Source organism: Cupressus sempervirens, chromosome 4 (genome assembly GCF_028749045.1).
Source record: "Cupressus sempervirens isolate cs-2001-9-10 chromosome 4, ASM2874904v1, whole genome shotgun sequence".
Lineage (NCBI taxonomy): Eukaryota > Viridiplantae > Streptophyta > Pinopsida > Cupressales > Cupressaceae > Cupressus > Cupressus sempervirens.
The window spans coordinates 153,458,821-153,465,687 of NC_143121.1; positions in this window are offsets into that span (position 1 = coordinate 153,458,821).

Below are 6,867 nucleotides of genomic sequence, written 5' to 3' on the forward strand. Positions count from 1 at the left end.
TCCAGTAAAGAGGATTGTAACAAGGTTCTTTATAGAGGGCCTTGGATGTTTAGTGAAATTTCTTTCTTTTTGAAAATGGGTGTCAAAATGAAATTTTGATAATATTTTATTTTTCTATGTTCCTGTGTGGGTGTGTGTCCTAGGGTTACCTTTGGAATTTTGGAATGAAAAAGTTTTTAAAGGTGTAGAAGCTTTTTTTGGCCAGCTAATGTCTATTTATTATAGTATAATTTCAATATGCAAGGTTATATTTTCTAAAATCCATGTTAATCTTTGTAGGTTTGAGAACCTCCCTTTCTTTATTGATATTAACTCAAAGCAAGGAATAATGAAACAAGAGGTTGATTTTGAATCTTTCCCCTTTTCTCTTTTTGTTTGTGGTAAGAAAGACCACTGGGCTAAAAACTGTTTGAAGAAACTTAAAAAGGTTTTCGTGAAGGACCCCTTGCCTCAAGGGTCTTCTAGTAGTACCCATAAGTAGGAGTGGGTATTAACACAATATATTAGTAACTTCTATTTATTCACTTTACCTTCTATTCTACTTATTGGTTTAGTGGCTTCCTTTTTTTAAGCATCATATCAAAACTATTATAGTCAAAATTGACTTAGTCTTTGCGTAGTATGTGATGTAGAAATATATTCCTCTTCTATTATCTTACTCTTTCTTCCACACCATCAGTCCACCAATTAGTTCTTTTGTTCCCTTCTTTAAGATTTTGTAAGTTGAAGTGGGTATTTAAACATTAATATCTTGATGTCTCCATCAGTTTCCCTTTATAATAAAAATTGAAGTTTAGACTTTCTATTTGCCTATTTGTTATTTGCACTTCTCTTTCTTGCACACAATCCATGCATTGATACTCCTGTTGGTTGTTTCCATCTTTTGTTTGTATTTTAGGTTGCTTCCATCATTTTTTTGTAATCTGGGTTCATATCTTAATTGATCTTTCCAAAAGTTGAGTTCAGTCTTTTCTAAGATCCTTTTATTAGTTTCAAATATCCAACAATTTAATCATTCACTTCAAGTTATCTTTATAATCATGAATTGCGGCATATCATTATAATTTTACTATAAGGCTTGTAGTACAATCTATTGAATAGAATTGATGAGAATGATAACACGAGATACTAACTCAAGGTTATAATTTATCATGAGGGAGAATAAAAAAGGATTGACATCAAGAGCAACAATAATATATTTTTTCAATTCAAATGATGACTAGAGTTCTCTCAAATTTTTGAAATATTGTATTTCACCAATTATATGTCCCCTTAAATTTTAACTCATTAATGAATGTTTTAACTTTACTAAATATGAAAGAAAAAAATTCCTTGGACAATATATTTTCTCAATATTATATATAAAAGTTAGTTGACTTATCACTTTATTTTCCTCTTTTCTTAAAATAAAATAAAATGTGATAAAATATTTTTGAAATAAAAGGAAGGTCTATCATTTACCATTGAACAAATTTAGAAGAATTTATTATATTGTTCAATTATTTTAATATTTGAAATATACTACCATTTCAATAACTTTCAAATGAAACAATTAACATTCTTTGAATATTGGTTGTACTAAATGATATCACCCATGACAACCAAAGAAAGTAAGTGATTTTTCTCAAAACTTGCGTATGACTACTCTCATGAGGCTAGAAAAGCTTGAACATATGCAACCAACTTTATAATCAAAATAGTTTCATTTGTGTTTTACATTAAGAATGTCATGCATGGTTGTATTTTATATTTCATGAGGCTTTTCCTATTATATGTTTTGTTTATCCTTAGTATGCTTTCTTATTAGGCTATAATTTCATAATTGTTTAATGGCTATTATTATATAGTGTTAAATTTGTTTCCTTCATGGGTTTTATCTCCCTCTCAAAATATTCTTGTAAATGGGATCTAGGAGCCTTCAAACCAATTTTATCTCACTAAGAAACAAAGTAGTCTTTGGAAGTAATTCTTGATCATGTTTTCTGTCATTAGCCCAAATAGATTGTAATCAAAACATGGATATTGTATAGATTATTTATCTAATGATAAATCTGCCATAAAATAATTTAATCTTACTTATGGCTAATGTGAAATAATAATGGCATCGATATTGAATAGTAATGTTAACATTCATAATTTAAATATAATCAATCTAAAAATAAATTGTTCTAATATATAATGGAGAAGATAGAGGAGTGCACGCTTTGAAAGGACTCAAACCCAAGGAAGAAACACCGAATCAAAATTTTGGGCCCATTCACCTCCAATCAACGATAACTCCAAGCCAAGATAGTAACAAGAGTTTGAGGGTGTATGAACTTGGAGAATAATCCCAACATACATGCCACTCGAGCCACGAACCAATAGAGAAGACAAAGGTTTCAAGGAGGCCCACATCACCTAAGGCTAAGGTAAGTAGATAAGTATGTATAATGGGAGTGTAGGAATGTTTAGTTATTTATTAGTTATGTGAGGAATATCTAGTTTAGGTAGTAATATTTAGTTACTTGAATTGCCTTTAGTTATTTTACAATAGTGCTATTGCTAGTATATGGTAATAGTATTATTGTTAATCTATTTTATATAATTTAAAATATGAGGATTCTTAATATCATTAGAAATCTTTAGTAATTCTTATATTATAAGAAGAAAGTAGATCATTTAGACAAATATAGTTAGATTAGATTATTGAGATCTAGAATTATAAAAAATAATGGTTGATTATAGTAAAGATCAAATGAAAAATATTGGATAGAAAAATCTTCTAGACCTTAAACGTAAGCCTTTAAGAAGATGGCTAACTAGTTGAGGGTCGTCCTATAGAACATCGAGGGTCCTCCCAGAGGATTATGAAGCTTGACCTAAAAGGTAGCTTCAAGGAGGAAAGTTGACTAATCGAGGATAATTCCTTGGGACATAGGGGATCCTCCCAAAGGGTTAGGAAGCTTTATTAAAGGAAACCTTAAGGATGTGTACAAATAATGGCATTCGCTAGTTGGAATAATGAGATATTAATCACTAGAATTGGAATTAATAGTATATGTTGCTAATGATTTCTATAGGTAAAATTTTCCCAAGGAGTGAGGACATTATAGTGGTATTAGAGCATAATCATGTCATCTTGTGGAATTGGTTAGTCTGCCCATTATCACAACTTAAAAAATGATGACAATGGAACTAGCCCAAGAAGCAAGGAACTTTATAGAACAAACTAATGAGAGATTTGAAAGGACTAAAAACTCCAATAAGGTACTACTAGAAGCTATATAAAAATTAAGAAGTAATAATAAAAAAAGTGAGAGACTTAACTCATAGAGGGACTATCATTCCACTCATAAGGAAAATGATCCCTAATCACAAAGTTCAGTCCCATGAGAAACATTCCTCTCATTCATTTTGAGACAAGAACCTATTGTAGAAAATAGAATGGCCATTAATGGCATGGAAGAAATTGCACAAATGTATGCCAGGTTGGATTCTAATTGTCGACAACTTATTCCCTTTAAAGAATACTATGAATCTAAACTCATGGAAAATAGAAAGAAGAATCATGTTGATAAAGACCTTTAGAAGAAGGTAAATAAGGTAAAATTACAATGTTTTAATGGGTCAGCCGAAGAAATTGCTCAATCATGGATCCAAAAGTTGGATACATATCTATCCTATAGTCCTATGATAGAAAAATGTGCAATCAAGTTTTCCATACTACATTTAAGAGGATCATCCCACAAATGGTGGCACTATGGCAAAATTTCCTTGGGGCTCAAAAAAAAAACCTCCTATAGTGAGTTCACTCAAAGATTGGTGAGTAGGTTTGGTCTAAGGGATCCTGAATGGTACTTCCAATAGCTAACTCAACTAAGAAAATCAGGATTAGTAGAAGAATATGAAAACCAATTTCAAGATCTTTTTGCAATGTTTCCAAATCTATCTCCCTATAAACTCACTCATTTATTCATAGAAAGACTTAAAGAATCCATTAAAGCACAAGTAAAACACTTTGAGCCCCAAAATCTAGAAGAAGCCATTAGAAAAGCAAGAAAAGTTGAGTCAAATATGATAAGGGAAAGACCCAATGGTCTCCTAACAACAATATCCCAACAAGGTGCAACATCAAATAACAGTAATCAAGGAAGATCATGTTTCATATGTCATGAACTGTAGAGTAGGGAACATCGATGCCAACAGAGAGAGGAACTATTAAAGAAAAAACTATGTTCCAAATGTAAGGGGCCTTGGAGTCATGATCATCAATGCAAGAGAGGGAAAATGAATCAAATAGAAGTAATTCATGATGATGAAATTCCTAGTAAGAGGACAAAGATCGATGAACAAGAATTTAATATTTGATAAAATTAAGATTCACCAAGGGATACGGTACAATTAAAGTAAGAATAATACCACCTTACAAATGCTAAACTCGATTATAAAAAAATTTTGAGGATAAGCAAATTTAGGAAGGGTGGATTGTCATAAGCCCAAATTGATTGTAATCAAAACATGAATATTGTATAGATTATTTATCTAAAGATAAATACGTTATAGAATAATGTAATCTTACTTATGGTTAATGTGAAATAATAATGGCATCAATCCTAAATAGTAATGTTAACATTAGTAGTTAAAATATAATCAATCTATAAATAAATTATTTTAAGAAATACATATATTATCTCAATTAATATTGAATATTAATATATAAAAGTGTAAAAAATAAATAATTAAATAATCCCCAACTCAGGACCCCTACACCATACATCATGAGGTGTATAACAGTTGCATCTTATCCCTATTTATGCTTGAGATTTTTCTATTTATATGTACTTAACTAAATAATGGAATCAGTAGGTAGAATGATCTAGCGGTTTAAAACTGATACTAGAACTGTCTTGCTGCTGTGGAAGACAATCGATAATTCTTCAAGTGAACCTATATGAGCTGGAGAATTTGTACCAAAGGCTATGGAAGACAGAGCCCACAAGAAGCTTGACATCTCACCATCTGTTATGGTCATTGATGGTATCAATGAAATGGCTTGCTGTGCCCAATTAACAACTCAACTTGAATTGCATATGTCTGTGTCATTGACATGAGATCAAAAATGACCTATAAGATAAATTTATTTTCATAAGACCAAAGTCTTCCACTAATAAAAGTCTAAATAGAAGACATCCCCTAGGTTTAATAATTAATATTAGGCGGTACCATATGTTATATAATTTACTTGTTCTAATCTAGATTCTGGAAGAGCTCCGATCATTTTTTTGGCCACATATTAACATGCATGCTTCATTGGAGAATAAAAAAATTATCAGTGTTCTTTATAAGCTTTGTAACATTCAATGCCAAATAAAAATCAAATAATATACCTAATATACCTATGAAAGTTGAATGCAAGATAGGATCAGTGATAAGAATTAAATATAAAATCTATTCAGGCTGACCCTCATATACCAGAATAGGAGGGAAAACCATCTACCATGCTCCAAAACATTAAATTTTTTAATAAATTATCTGTTCTATATAGTAGTGCCAATCAGTGAATAATCAACATTAAAAGTTTTAATAAATTGTATGTGTTGTATAGTAATGCCCATCAGTGAACAATAAGCTAATGGAAGGAATATAATTGAAAAAAAAGATGGTCTGTGAAGTAGGAAATCTATAAGAAATAATGCCCTAGAAGAAATTTTTGAATCTCTTGTGTATAGTATCACTAGGAATAAATATTTTCCATTTGTATCTTTCCAGGAAAATTTTATTCACAATAACCGGCTCTCTACTTGAAAATTGAAAAGGAAAGATAAACATTTATTGCCAATTTGGGGAATTGGACACTACGAATGCTGGAAATTTATTTTAGAAAAGGAAATTTATGAGATTCGTATGTATTATACAAATTTATGAGATTCATATATATATTATACTATAATGTTAGATGTATTCTTCTGTTAGAAAGTAAGTTCCAGTAGGAAATTATAGTTGTTCTGCACTAGCCCAACTAGTCTTTAAATTGTTCAACATTAGCCTCAACCATATAATTTTGCTTTGTTATTATATTTTAGTTGTTTTCTCTCCTATTTCTTGTACTTTTATTTCAATCTGGACAAATTTGTAATAGATTGTGACATCTGGATAGAACATAAATTATGTTTCAATGTACTAATCTGAGAATTAAAAAATAGAGAAAAAAAGTAGAAATGGTATAGAAATATGACATTAATGATCTAATATAAAGAATCTTTATATCTATATATATAGTATATCGTGATGACAAAATAGCACAAATAAATGACTAAACATGAAAAAATTACATTCAAAAATATAAAACAACATTTATCTAACAAATAGGCTTAGAGTAACAGTTATTGGTTGTCCAGCAAGCTGAATATATGAAGAAAAGATTTCACTTGGAAGAGTCCATTCAAGACTTCTGAAAAGATGGATTAAGAGTATCAATTCTACCTATTTTAGAAGCCTATGCCATTGCCGATGTTTTAGGCTGACCTCAAATCACAGTGGTTGAATGGCTACATTAAGTTTTTGTTCACTGGTTTCAAATTTTCATGGTTCAATTGGGAGCATATTTTTTTCTAGCACAATCATTTCATATCACCATAGATTGATGTTACAATGGAGATGAAATATTAATGTTTAATTCTTCTATATGGGGGATGGATTTGAGAATTGAGGCAGATACCCGTTCAAATATTTAGATGGACCGACAATTATCTCCTGGACTAGACTTAAGCTCTATCTTATTGACATGGCGCTTAAATTTTCATGGTAAAACAACACAAGAACAATAGGAAACAGTAATTATAGACTATAATTATGAAGTATGTTCTTATTTGTTACCACAGATTC